This window comes from Puma concolor, chromosome D1 (assembly GCF_028749965.1).
Source record: "Puma concolor isolate L17-30 chromosome D1, mPumCon1.1.hap2, whole genome shotgun sequence".
Taxonomy (NCBI): domain Eukaryota; kingdom Metazoa; phylum Chordata; class Mammalia; order Carnivora; family Felidae; genus Puma; species Puma concolor.
The window spans coordinates 89,267,743-89,282,097 of NC_141676.1; the positions used below are offsets into that span (position 1 = coordinate 89,267,743).

A 14,355-nucleotide genomic window follows, 5' to 3' on the forward strand; every position below is an offset into this window, starting at 1 on the left:
AGTCCTTTTAGAGCTGCCTACTCTGCAGTTAAGACATTTATAAGTAGCTGTGTATGTGGGGTAGGCCACACACAGGCCTAGGTAAGATGCATGGACCTGAGAAGGCTTTAGGTTTTCTCTCTGGGCTGATCCAGGGGCTCAGAACATGCCTGACTAATTATGTAAAAACTTCCTCAGCACAGAGCCAGTCTGCAAAATTGGAAAAGGTAGTTTTTCTTTCAAATGCTCAATTTTCAACAAAATAAAATTATAAGCACACAAAGAAGCAGTAAAATATGGTCCATTCAAAGGAAGAAAATTAAATGGCAGAAATTATCCCCAAAGAATACAACATTGAATACAAGACAAAGACTTTAAAACAACTGTCTATTTTTTTCCCGTATGTTGACTATTGAGAACATTAATGGTTCTAGGAGTTACCAATTCACTCTCAGAGAGATGTGCAAATAAGGTACGTGTGTCTATGAAGAGTTTATTTCATCCTTAAAGAATTTCAAGCAAGATTGTTTTTGGACACTGCTCCATAAAGCACATTAGTTATTCACGTATTCACTTTTGCACTCATTTACTCACTTTTGCACTCATTTACTCACTCTTGCACTCATTTACTCACTCTTGCTAGGTCCTAAATTGGGCATCTAGGTTATAATGGAGAACCAAGCAGCCAGGGATTATGCCCTGAGGCCCCTGGAAGTACCCGTTCATTCTCTTCTGTCTTGCCAAAAAAAAGGTTGAAAGGTATTGTCACCTGATACATGAAATCCTCTAAAACAAGCAAGGTGCTTTCAGGTTATTTCTTAAAGGAAATAAATGACTGGGGGAAAGAAATTCTTATGCAGTAACCCATCCTTATTTGGAATAATTAAAGTGGAAGAAAGTTTCTGTTGGTGAAAAGCCTAATCTATAGTATAATTTTTAGAGAACTGTATTTTATTTCTTTCAAGTGTATGCAATAAATTAACCATTAAAATGATATGGGTAGATAAATTTCCTGCAATATCTATGATAAATATTTTATTAAGATATTTTTATAATTATAAAAATTATATATATATATATATATATATATATATATATATATATATACATACTGCATAGAAATTATTGAAAATACAGAAAAGTATAAAGGAACAAAGTACATGGTTCAAAGTACACAACTCCACTTTTTATTTTTGACAAGACTTAAAGACAACTGCTTTTAATATAGGTCCACATCCCTTATCTGATTCTTGGGACCACTTGTGTTTTGGAATGCAGAATTTCTCAAATTTTAATAATGTGTGTGCCACGGTATTTTATTTTATTTTATTTTATGAAGTAATTGGCATATAATATTATATTAGTTTCAGGTGTACAACATAAGGATTCAATATTCATATATATTACAAAATGACCACCACAATAAGTGTAGTTAACATTCATCAACACATGTAGTTACATTTCTTTTTCTTATGATGAGAAATTTTAAGATTAACTCTTTTAACAACTTCCAAATATTCAATACAGTCACCATGTTGTGCATTACATACCCAGGACTTATTTATTTTACAACCAGAAGTTTGTAGTTTTGACCACCTTCACCTATCCCTGGCCCTTGCCTCTGGCAACCACCAATTTGTTTTTGTAACCATGAGAAAATAAGTGTCTTAAATGTTTCCAAAGAGTTAAAGGAAAACACAAATAATTAAGGGCAATCGGAAAAACAATATATGAACAAAATGGGAATATTAACATAGAGATAGAAATTATATAAAAGAACCAAACAGAAATTCTGGAGCTCAAAAATACAGTTAAAAAAAGTAACTGGAGGGGTTCAACAACAGAATTGAACAGCAAGAAGAATCAATGAACTTGAAGATAGGACATTTGTAACTATTGAGTCTGAGGAACAGAAAGAAAAAAAAGAATAAGGAAAAGGGAACAGAGTCTAATGGATGCATGGAACACCATCAAGCAGATTAGCAGACTACTTATGCATAAGACTTCCATAAGAAGTCCCAGGGGTAGAAGAGAGGAAGGGTCAGAGAGCTTATTTCAAGTAATGGCTAAAAACTTCTCAAATTTAAGAAAAGCGTGAATCTACAAATTCAAGAAATTCAATGAATTCCAAAGAAGATAAAGCCCAACAGACCCACATGAGACACATTATAATCAAACTGTTGAAAGAAAAAGAGAGAATCTTGAAAAGAGCAAGAGAAAAATGATTCATCAAGTACAAAAGATCCTCAATCAGACTATCAGCTAATTTTCCATCAGAAACCTTGGAAGACAGAGGGCAATAAGATGCACATATGTAAAGTGCTAAAGGACAAGACATATTGCCAAGTGAGAATTCTATACCCAGCAACACTGTCCTTCAAAAAATGAACAAGAAACTAGGACATTCCCAGATAAGCAAAAATAAGGAATTCATTACCACTAGCTGTGCCCTACAAAAATGCAGAGTCCTTCAGGTTGAAATGTAAGGACAATATAAAGTAGCTCAAAGCCCTATGAAGATAAAAATGTCTGGTAAAGATAAATATGTGGACAAATATAAAAGCCAGTATTACTAAAATTTTATTGTATAACTTTACTTCTTATTTTGATAATATTTAAAGACAAATGCATAAAAATAATTATAAATCTATTTTAATGGGTACACATATATAAACATGTAATTTAGAATGTCAGTAACATTAAGTTGGGGGGGGATGGAGTTATAAAGGACTACAGTTTTTTTATATAATTAAAGATAAATTGGTATCAATTCAAAATAGATTGTTATAGGATGGTTAAATGTAATCCTTATGGTAACCACAAAGAAAATACCTATAGAATATATACAAAAGGAAATGAGAAGGTAATCAAAACATGTCACTACAAAAAAATCAACTAAGGCAAAGAAAGTAATATGGGAAGTGAGGGACTAAAAAAATCTGTAATACATACAGAAAACAAATAACAAAATGGCATAAGTAAGTTCTTCCCTACTACCAATCACTTTAAAAAAAGTGTAAATGGTTTAAATTTCCCAATCAAAAAGCATAGATTGGCAAAATTAGGGAAAAAAAAAAGCAGGATCTAACTTTATGCTGCCTACCAGAAGATCATTTTAGATCTAAGGACACAAGTAGGGTGCCTGGGTGGCTCAGTCGGTTAAGCATCCAACTTCAGCTCAGGTCATGATCTCAAGGTCTGTGAATTCGAGCCCCACATCAGGCTCTGTGCTGACAGCTCAGAGCCTGGAGCCTGCTTTAGATTCTGTGTCTCCCTCTTCCTGACCTTCCCACACTCATTCTCTCTCTCTCTCTCTCTCTCTCTCTCTCTCTGTCTCTCTCAAAAATAAATAAACATTTTTAGATCTAAGGACACAAGTAGATTGAAAGTAAGGGATGGAAAAAGATATAACAGGCAAATAGTAAACAAAAGAGAGCTGAGGTAGCTATACAAATGCTATCAAAACATACTTTAAGTAAAAAACGACTATAAGAGATAAGGAAGGACAATATATGTTGATAAAAGTGTCGATTCACCAAAAAGATATGACAAGTATAAACTTATATGCACCCGGAGTAAGAGCTCCAAAATGTAAGAAGCCAACATTAACAGAATTCAAGTGAGAAACAGCCAGCTTTATAATAATAGTACAACATTTTAATATTCCACTTTTAATAATTGGTAAGGTAACCATACAAAAGATCAATAAAGAAATAGGACTTTAACAAGCCTTTTTCTGTCTTTGTTTCCTTATTTTAAACTATTATTTAGCACTTTCTGTGAGGAAGACTCTATCCTGGGCTTTGCAAATACCAAGAATGAGCATTACTATCCTTGCCCTCAATAAGATGTCAGTTTCATAAAGAGGAAGACAGATTATATAAGCAATGAGCCTGACCACAGAGACATGTATACAATGTTTCAGGGACACTAAGAAGAAACTGATGGACTGTTCTTGGGTGGTCAAGGCTGGAGGGTAGGGAAGGATTTAGAATAGATGATGTTTGAACTGATGTTTGAAGGATTAATTGGAGTGAAGTGAACCAGAGAGATGGCATATGAAGGAAAGGATAGAGAAATGCATGAGCTTAGAACTATTTAAAGGAATTGCAGCTAATTCTGTATGACTCATGTTTTTATGGCAGGTTCAAATACATTATTACTACAACAGTCCTGTGAGGTAGGGAGTAATATCATCCCCATTTTACAGATGACAGATTTGAAGAGAAAAGAGATTAAGTGATTTTCCCAAGATTACATTGCTACTCAAAGACAGCACTCACATGAATTTCCAACCTAGGAGGAAGGATATGGATATCTTCCCTAAATTCCATGCCCAGAGCAAAACGAGAAGTCTTTTGACACTTAAGCCAAACAGCTTTGCTGAAACATTTTATTTCCTCTGTGAACCAAAACAAAATTCAGATCTGAAGTTACATTTCTACCACCACAGTCCTCTATACTCTTGCTTTGAGAATACATGGTATCTTATTTCTAAGGGGAAAAGAAACACTTACAAACAAGACTGCAAAGGCATCTTGAGACAACAAATCACTCATAAAAAAGGGAACATTCTGATGAGTTAAGTGTAAATGAATCAGAAACATATGGATTTAATCTAGTTTAAAAGGCCCAGTGGAGTTCTCAGTGAAGGGCAAAACCCTGGAGAAGATTATATTGGGGATAGTTCCAGACCCAGGACCATTAGTTCTGGCCAGGCCCAGAGCTAGGCTGGTATATGGATCTCCAAGGAAATCAGCAGGATGAGAACCTCAGAAAGGTGTGAAGGTCACTTTTATCCCAAATCCTCAAGCCCAGACTTGAAAATCTGCAAAGCAGAAAGCCTCCTAGAAACACCTTTGCTGAACATTTCATTCTGGCCTGGGGCTGGGACACCAAGTCCAGCCAACAATTTCTCCCAAGAAATGCAGCTTCTTCCAAAAGGGTGTAGAGGTTAAGCTGAAACCCTTCATTTCTCCCAAAGATTCCCTCCCTTTGGATTGATCCTTTTGATTAGGAACAATGTCTAGGCCATGGGCTTGGAAGATAAGAAAACAACCCTAGTCCTCTTTGGCAGCATCAGATGGGAAATGAATATGCACAGAAATATTGAGCACAGTCAGCTAAACAGGAAACAACATAAGAAAAGGAGAAATATCCAGACTCATCAGTCTGGTTGGGTAACATCAGCCATGAAAATAAACACAGGACAGCAGGCCTAGAGCCCAAAGAAATCAGGCTGGTTTAATGGAAACCAGGCAATGAACAGGTGTGTTTCCCTGGATGTAATCTTTGGTGCTCCCGCATGTACCAAGCTTTTTCTGGGGCCCCACATGGTCAACCACTAGGAAATCTGGGGCTCAGAGCCTGCTCAGTGTTAACTGGGCCTTCACTTCTTTACCCACCCAAGTGCCCGCTTGCAAATGAAAACAGCCTGCACTGTGTTGCTGATTTTTCCCTCTTTCACAGTGGCGTTGCTATGGAAACAGGCCTTTCTCATCCACCACTGATGGAATCAGGTTGGGGGGGGGGGGCGCGAAGAAAAATGATCGAGTGGAACAGAATTCTCCCCAAATACTGCCTTAAATTGAAATCATCTGTCTCACGGCCCAGCCTGCCCCACTCCCCAGGCCACACCCAGGCAGCTGCGGAGGTGGGCGGGGCCACCCTCCCTCACTGACTCCTGGAATCGCTGCAGTAAGGTGATATGCTGAGAAGAAACTCACTTCTGGGCTGCTTTTGTTCAGCTCCCCCTGCAACCCTTGTCATCAGCTTTCACACTCAGCATGAGCCTCACAGGGAAACCTGTGCGTCACTTCCTCCCAGTGTCATACAGATAGCATGGGAAGTTCTGGGTGGGACTGGTTGGGGAGCTGGGGCTCTAGGTCTCATAGGCATTTTCTGTGTCTTCAGAAGTCCCCACTGTTACCCCCTCCCAATGCAGGCCTTCTTCTCCCTTATGATGCTGGAAATCAGTCATCTTAGAGATTTATTCCTTTAGCTTAAGACTTTGATACATGAGGCAAATAACCAAGGTGAGGTAGAATATGAGCTTGTTAACATGAAGAAAGGATCAACAAGGGGAAGGGAAGCCATGGTGATGGGGTGGCAAGGTGGTGGGTTGGCACTGTGGATGGGGCAGAGGCAGGCAGGGAGGGTTGGAGTGAGGCTGAGAACATGGAGATACACTGCATTCACTTCCCAAGTCCCCCACCCCCACCCCTGGGCCTTTCTGGAAAAGAAACAGAAAGGGCTCTAGAGCCTCAGGATGCTGCCATAAATGGGCACCATCCACCCTCAGTCAAGATATATTTTCTGAGAAGCCGCTGTGTGCCCTGGATGGCTGTAGACCCTGGGGTACACCAGTGGGTAAACAGGGCTGGGGTCACAGACACTGTTCCGAGGAATTCAGGAATGGTGGGGAGCACAGGAAGCAGAAGTGACCAAAGATGTCCTGTCATTCCCTCCCCTGTCATGCACTCCCCCCACTGGAGTGCAGAGCCCAGGGCCTCTCTAGTTCCAGATTCTTCTTCAGTAGATCCTGCCTTGCAGGGAGGGCTCAAGCTGTCCAACAAATTCCTTCAGATGCAGTGCTGAGCTCACTGGACTCCAGAGCCTGAGTCCACTCAGGCTCTGAGGCGCTGCTGGGGTGGATGACCAGGTGGCTCATGGCCTTCCTTAGCCATGCCTCAGTTTCCACATCTGTTGCCATAGTCCCAAGAGTCTGTACACAGAGCAAGGAGGACAGCTCCAGGAAAGCATGCTGTTCAGCAGTGTTGCTCCTTGCACAGATGGCCAGGGCTTTGGCTGCAGCTGGCCCAGCCTCCCAAGGGAGAAATGCTTCAGAGTCCAGTTACCCCTTCCCCAGCACTCCAGAATCTTCAAATCCACAGGACTGAGCTGGTGCCTTTGGAACCAGTGCATTGTTGGCCAGTGTTCTCAGTTGGTCTATGGATGGAAAGAAAAGGTGACTCAGAAAGGGATAAAAAAAAAATGGGCTGAGGGTGCAAAGCAGGGGACAGGATTTGGGGGTGGGCTTCTTGCCCAACTTAATTGTTTTCATCCTCAAAATGATTCTCAACAGCTGGGCCAGTGATCAGCCTGCTCATGTTCCCTGGGCAACACAGGGCTAAGGAAAGCTAAGGCATTTGGCAAAGGCAGAAGAAAGGCCAGGGCCTGTACCAGCACCAGTAAGCTCAGTGCTGGGGGAAGGGGTGAGGGAAGCTGGGCACCCACTGCTTTGTTATGACTGTTGTTGGTGAGAGCTCTGAGGAGGAGGGGCTGGGGCTGGCCCAAGGTGAATATGGGCTCGTTGGGCAGGGTGTCTTTCTCTCCACATGACACCCAGGATGGTCACCCTCAGGCTCTCTGGACAGCTGACTTGTGACATAGCCTTTGATTTCCTGTCATCTTTGGTCAGCTTTCTCAGGTGGCCAGAGCTCTGGGCCAGCAAGGCCAAGGGCTAAGTATAAATTTCCAAGGAGATAAGTGAGCTGCATTCTGTCTGAGGTCCCAGGTGCCTCTCCAGCCCTGACAAACTATCTGATGTCAAAATATCAGCCTCTGGTTACAAGAGGAGACAAGCAGTGGAACCCAGTGCTGCCCAGGCATCTGCAGTCCATCAGTGACAGAGAACTGTGCATTTCCGCCCCCCAGCATGGAGTTGTAGAAAGGATGTAGCTGGTCCTAGCTAACTGTCTCAAGGGGGAAGACTTCAGTGCATGTGCTAGCTTCTTCTGAGCTGCCTTGGTTACATGACTTAAATTATTTTAAAACTCCCCAATGTGTAAACTAGTTGACAAACACCAGGGTAAAGTTAAGCACTAGAGAACAGGGGCTGGGAACTAAGAACTTAGCCATCTCACAGTATAATCCTATCTGAATTTCAGATACTCATTCACCCAATTCTTACTGTGTGTCTAACAGTAATAGCAAATGTGCCAGACACTATTCTAACTGGTGATCATCTCATTTAATCCTTGCAAAGCAGGTACTATTATGATCTCCACTTAACAGATGAGCACACTGAGGTGCAAGTAGACCAGTTAACTAGCCCAAGTCACAAGGCTAAATGGCACAGCAGGGATTCAAACCCAGGCAACCTGGATACAGACTGTACCTTCTTGACCATAGAGCTAGTTTGTCTATTCTGGGCAAAGTACCATGCTGGGCTACGTGAGGGAATTCAAATAAATACATGATGTGGTCATTGCCCTTGGGGAATTTATCATCGCCAAGACTTAACCAGTCTTTCCAGACTGACCTGCACAAATCTCCAGCCTGAGCGGAATTCTTCAATCTCTGTGTATATCTTTGAGTCTTTGAACTTCAGTGCTATGGCTAGACCATCACCAGCCCCCTCTGCTATCCCTGAACATCAAATTCCACAGACACTGAAATCCTACCTTACATGCCTCAAACTATTCTTCCAGACAAGTCAGCCAAAGCGCCTTCCTTCCCCGACCACTACTCCAAAGTAACAGAAAGAATTAAGCAGTCCTTTGCCAAGCTTCATGACAAAGATGTTGTGTGCAGGCCAGAGGACACAGCTGAGTCGGGCCTGCTGCCTGGGCTGCAGCCCCAGCCAAATATGAACCAGGTCAAACAGCAAAGTAATGGAACACACTGCACTGCCTTTGCCTGCCCAGTCCAGCTCAGCCAGTAAGGTCACCCCCGGCCGCCCACTTGCAAATAGGTCATTTGGCATTTGAGATACTTCCTGATTGCACTTGCCTGCAGGTTTGGGGGATGCTTCTTGGCATTTGGTCCAGAATCCAGTCCATATGGGACCCTTAGGGCTATGATAGTTGTGTTATAAGTTAGCAAAAGTCAAAAAGAGGATTTCATTAAGAGCTTGAGTGTTAAGGCTCCAATCAAAGTTGAACCAAACAGGTAGAAGGAGCTTGGTGCCAGGCTGACCCAGACACAAAGAGGAGGCCCATGAAGCCCAGGAGTTCTTCTGGAGCATTGAGCCTACTAATAAGGGCTATCAGAGGCCAACATAAAACGTTGACTGAGAGCCGGATCTCCTTCCTGGAGGAACATTAAAATACAGCTATGTTTTAGAGGCAGGATGCTGGGGAAGATGTTCTGTTAGTCCCCTGTTCACTTCTGGCTCTAGAGTCCCTGAGAGTCTTTTTAAAGGCCAGTGCCTCTCCTTTTCCATAGTGGGCACTTGCATCACAGAGATACCAGGGTATTTGAGTGAGTACAAGGGCCCTTATGAGCATCTTGTAACAGCACCCTGGCTCTAGACTGAGGAAATGATGCTTGGAAAAAAAAATACAGTGTTTTGGGGGGCATAATGTGCATGAGAAAGAGGGGCATGATACATCAAAGGTGACAGTAAGGACACACCCCTTTCCTTTCCTGAAATCTGGCTTGGCTTTGTAGACCTCCAAGGGAATGCAAGTCTATTCCAGGAGGAAAGCCAGCTGCACCAGCATGAACTCCTAGGCCATCAAGAGCCAGAATAACCTCCAATGCTGGGCTCCAGAGTAAAGAGCACAAACACCCAGTTACTCACCCCAACCCTTCTTGCAGTGCTCATTAATGCTTTCACGAGTAAATGGCTAAAATCTGGGGAGCTGCTCAGATTCAGGCAAGTTCCAGGAGGTAGCAGTCATGTGTAGGATCTGGCCCATCCCCAGCACACAGGCCTAGAGGCAAGCACCTCATCAAAAGGGTACCTAGGAGAGTGGCAGGCCAGACTCGTGAGCCATAGCAAGCCTCAGACAGACAGCATGCCCATGGTGCTTGAAGTCTGCCTTTGGAAGGGTTCAGAAGCTATGGAGTGGCCATAAACAAGCTCAGCTGACTTGCAGAAAATCAGGCAGATGCAGGGGCTCCAGAGTCAGCCTACTGCCTTAGCATCGCCATCCCAGGGTAGTCTGGACTTGGTGGTAGCCACCCAAAAGGGCAACCCCAGGTCACCTGAGTCATGACAGCTTCTCTTCTGATCTGTGCATCCTTCCCAGAAGGCAGGTCATACAATTCTTGTTGCAACTCATCTACAGCCATTTAATTCCCACTTCTTCGAAATAAGAAAGGGAAAGAAAAATTAGTTAAGACCTCAGAGTACCTTCTAAAAGTGAACAATAAACTAAGACAAGAACAATACGTGCTTTCCAGGATTTCAGAAGCTTGTGCAATTTCCCTATGTTTATAAAGCACTGGGGCCTGTTTGTCCAGAGTCACTACGCTGAAACTCTCAAGTAAAAAGTTGCCCAGTGATGGTTTTTCAGAGGCAGTAGAGAATGGCCTTGGAAATTTGTTGTTGTTTTTGTTTTCCCCACTCCACAAAAGTAAATCCTATGGGGAAAGAATGCCCAAGAAGTGGTTGTGATTTTTAAAATAGAGTTTCTCAGTGTTTCACAGAACCTCAAAGCATTCAAATTAGAAATGATTTTGGAAATCATGTAGGCACACCTTCTGTCTGATGTGGCCAACAGTTCTGGAGTATGACCAGCAGGATGGTTCAGATGTCCACCTCCAGAGGCAGAAACTCATTCCCTCAAGGGGCAGCTCACACATTTCTGGACAGTGCTATGTTTTAGATAGTTTTTCCTCATATTAAGCCAAAATTAATTTTCCTATACCTTCTAGCCAGCATTTCAAACTGTGTTCTTTGGAGTCATTATAAATACTTCTCCACTTTCCCCCTGTGACATCCTTCAGATCTCTGAAGATAGCTGTAGTGTGCTTTGGCCGCTCATGCCTTCTCCAGCCTAGAGTCATTGGTTTGTCAAACAACCCACTTTAATAAGCCATTAGCTCCCTAGATCTTTTCCATTTCCACTGAAGGGCAATTTTTGGCAGAATCAGAGTTACTGTTGCTCTGCCTTTTCTGATGGCATCCACCCCTGCCTTCTACTGTGCTGTGCCCCACGGTTGTCCTGCATATGGACAAGTGCTTTTTCCAACTGGCAACTTGGCTCAGCCTCCATCAGATCACAGGGACAGTGTTAGGTTCCAGAAGTAGAATGACTCACCTCAGAGTGCCTTTCTTCAAAGAGGCAGAGGACTGAAAGCCATGTGAGGAGAAGAAATATGCCTGCCTTCTTTACTGCTGTGTTCCCAGGGACTGGTACATGGGACTCATATTTTCTGATCTGTGAATGCATACAGGAATGAAGGAAAGCAAGCTGGGATCAGAGGTGGAGACAGAGAAACACTTCTATAGATTGAAACCGTTTACCGCAAATGTCCTGAATCCCCTGCACTCATCCTGAAGCCCCTTCTAAGCCAACACATGGGCCTCTGAAGCTACACTCTACCCATGGCTATGCACACCACCCCACTTTGATCGTTTATTACTCCATTAAACTTCCATTACCTCCTCCTCCTCACACCCTCACCAACCTCTTCCCATTTCCTCTTCCTTCTCTCCCCATCTCCCCCAAGGTCACAGTCCACAGCCTCATCTGTAATGGCCCCAGGGTGTGCCTCTGCAATACAAAATCCAAAGAAAGCCAAGTAGGAAGAATTAAAAATGGCAGAAGACATTGCATTGCTTTGGGGGCACCACTGATACCCTTTGGCCCTGGTCCTTATTTGGACCCAAGTATCCCAAACTCATTGCCCTGGCTGCACGGACAGAAATCCCTGCCATGGAGGGCTGTCTGGGCTGTGTCTGTCTGCACACAGATCTCTAGTAATGAGGCCTGGCTCAAAGGCATCTTAGGGCCATATGTTGTTGAACAGCACAAGATGCAACTGATCTATAAGTGGGCAGTTTCATTTTTTATTTTTCCTCTCTGGAGTAAAAAGAAAAAGGAACTCTGGCCACTGGTGACATATAATCTCTGCAAGCCTCAGGACTGAGTCCATCTACACATGGAAAATAACTGCTCAGGCCTTCCTTCTTCACCCCCACCTCTGGAGATAAACTATAATAAAGTATTAACAACTGGCTCTGCTCTTCTGACAGATAAGGGATAACTTTCTTTAAAAGACCTTTGTGCTCTGTTGCTGCCAAAGACATTTAAACTGCAATCATTAGTGACTTCTCTGCTTACTACCCGGGCCAAGATGGATTTCTCTGGGAGAGGCTCCATCAATCACGTGCTCTGGGCGGGGAGCAGCTTTCTGAAGCTAGGAAGTAGGAGCAGGGCCCAGCAGGGAATGTGGGGTTGGTTTGGGGCCTATGGTGTGCCCAGCTGGGAGGTGCCTGACAGCACAGCAGGGTGGAGAAAGCAATGGGACCCATGCCTCCCCATTCTCAAGCAGCCTGAGGAAGATGGCAAAGGAACATCCACAGAAAGGGAGACAGCTGGCCTGGGGCCTGAGATATTGTGATGTCCTTGGGGAAAGGGGCTGGGGAAAGGAAGGAACATTTAGTGACAGCTGAGTTCTCTTGTTCCTGTTTAAGACTTTCAGATTACTGGAAACCCTTGGGATGGTGAGACTTAAGAGGTAGGAAGCTGGAGGAAAGCATGTGGAAAGGGTGGGGAAACCGAGATATAAGATGAGGGGAAAAAAAAGAGAATGGAGAGAGAACATAGCTGAGAAACAGGAGTAGGAAAAGAACAAGGGAACAGATAGGGAGAATGAAGGAGAGCCAAGGCAAAGGAAAATGAAAGGAGATATAAAATAAAAAATGCAGGGATGCCTGGGTGGTTCAGTCAGCTAAGCATCGAACTCTAGATTTCAGCTCAGGTCATGATCTCACAGTTCATGATATTGAGACCAAGTCGGGCTTAATGCTGGCAACACGAAGCCTGTTCAGGATTCTCTCTCTGCCTCTCTCTGCCCCTCCCCTGCTCTTGCATGTGCCCCCCCCCAAATAAATTTTTAAAATAAAATAAAATAATGCATTATAATGAGGACAGAGAACTTAAAAACACGAATAAATGAAGGAGACAGGGACTAATTTCCTTTTTTTTTAAGGCTAAGTAATATTTCATCATATGTATATACCACATTTTTTAAAATTCTCTCATCTGTTGATGGGGTATTGGATGCCATTTGCAAAACCATGGATGAACCTAGAGAACGTTGTGCTACATGAAATAAGACCAACACAGAAGGACAAATACTGCATGATTCCATTTGTATGTGGTATCTAAAATAGTCAAAGAAGCAGAGGGAAAACTGGTCACGCAGGCTGGGGGAGGGGGAAATGGGGAGTTGTTATTCCATTGGTATAAAATTTCAGTAATGCAAGATGAATTAGCTCTAGAGACCTGTTGTACAGCATAGGACCTCTGCTCAACAATATTGTATTGCCCACTTAGAAATTTTCATAGTAGGCCTCATGCTAAGCATTCTTACTACACACACAAAACTTTCAAACAAACAAAAGAGGTGATGGATATATATCTATTATCCTTGGTATTCTGGCGATGGTTTCACAAATATATCCACATGTCTAAATCTATCAAACTGTGTACATTAAATATGTACAGCTTATTGTATATCAATTCTACCTCAATAATGCTGTTTTTAAAAATAAGAAGAAAGGAATTTTAATTAGAGAAGGCTGAGTCTTTTGAGAGAGAAAGGTTAAAAACTGGCAGCACTTTCTACACCTATGAAACTCAGACACATTCCTGAATGTAATTTTTCCAAATCAAAGAAATTCCTTTTTTTTTTTTTTTTTTGGTTTTAGTTTCCAGAGTTTAAAAGTCCTATTTATTGCCTAAACTTTGTGATCTGTTCCAATCAGGTGACTGAAACATCTGCATGTGCTTTTTTCAGAGAGTTGTGTAAGGATTACCTCCAGCTGTCTCACCTACATCACATTTCAGATCCTCAACCTGTTAGGAAGTGGATGGAGTGCAAATCCTGAATAAAGAACAAAACACACACTGGGGGAACCAGGAAGATAAGTTCTCCCAACCCATCTTGTCTCAGGAGGAGAATAACACATGACCTACAAAAGTAAGACAGGGCTGGACAGTAAAAGGACTTGGGAGAAGAGGAAGATCTGGGAAAGGCATGAATCTCAATGGAGCAGTCTTGCAGACACACAGTAACCAGAAAGACCAGTCAACCAATCAGGATTGTTGAAGTTGTCTGATTACTTTGACTTATTTTTAATTACTTAATATATTTAGTTGATAATGCAAGAGCATGGTATACATTCCCAAAGGTCCAAAAAGATCTGCAGTGAGAAGTAAGTCATTCTCCCAGCTTTGTCCTCCAACTATAGTCTCCCTCCCACCACCAAGGCAAATGCTGGCCTCAGTTTCTTATGTCTAAAGAAAAATGGTATGGTTCTCTAAGAGGCTTGACAAGGGACCCTGGCTCATCCTAGAGATGGGGTTAGAAAGGCTTCTCTATGGAAGTGATGGTTGTGCTGAGAGGTAAAGGACAAATAGGGATTTGCTAGTGAAAGAAGGAACTGCATGTGCAAAAGTCCTGTCATTGGTGTAG

At 42.7% G+C, this 14,355-nt stretch overlaps 1 long non-coding RNA gene across 1 annotated transcript; it reads right to left on the reverse strand.

Annotated features, from left to right (window-relative positions):
* Positions 1-1,143: 1,143 nt before the first annotated feature.
* LOC147576852 (uncharacterized) lies at positions 1,144-11,080 on the reverse strand. Its single transcript, XR_015241203.1, has 3 exons — positions 10,971-11,080; positions 9,913-10,012; positions 1,144-6,927 (listed from the first exon to the last, which is right to left on the reverse strand). It is a non-coding gene; the product is annotated as an uncharacterized LOC147576852 (long non-coding RNA).
* Between the last annotated feature and the right edge of the window lie 3,275 nt (positions 11,081-14,355).